Here is a 247-nt window from a genome sequence, read left to right on the forward strand (position 1 = left end):
AAAAGTGTGACATTTTCGAGAACCTATCCACGACAACAAATATGCTATCCCTCCCCTTCTTTGTTCGAGGTAAACCTAAAACAAAGTCCATAGATATATCCTCCCAAGGAACACTAGGTACAGGCAAAGGCATATATAAACCATGACGATTGAGTCGTGACTTAGCTTTTTGACATGTAGTGCAGCGAGCAACAAAATGCTCAACATCCCGTCTCATCTTTGGCCAAAAGAAATGTGTAGCAAGTAT

This window comes from Triticum urartu, chromosome 1 (genome assembly GCF_003073215.2).
Source record: "Triticum urartu cultivar G1812 chromosome 1, Tu2.1, whole genome shotgun sequence".
In the NCBI taxonomy this organism is placed as follows: Eukaryota; Viridiplantae; Streptophyta; class Magnoliopsida; order Poales; family Poaceae; genus Triticum; species Triticum urartu.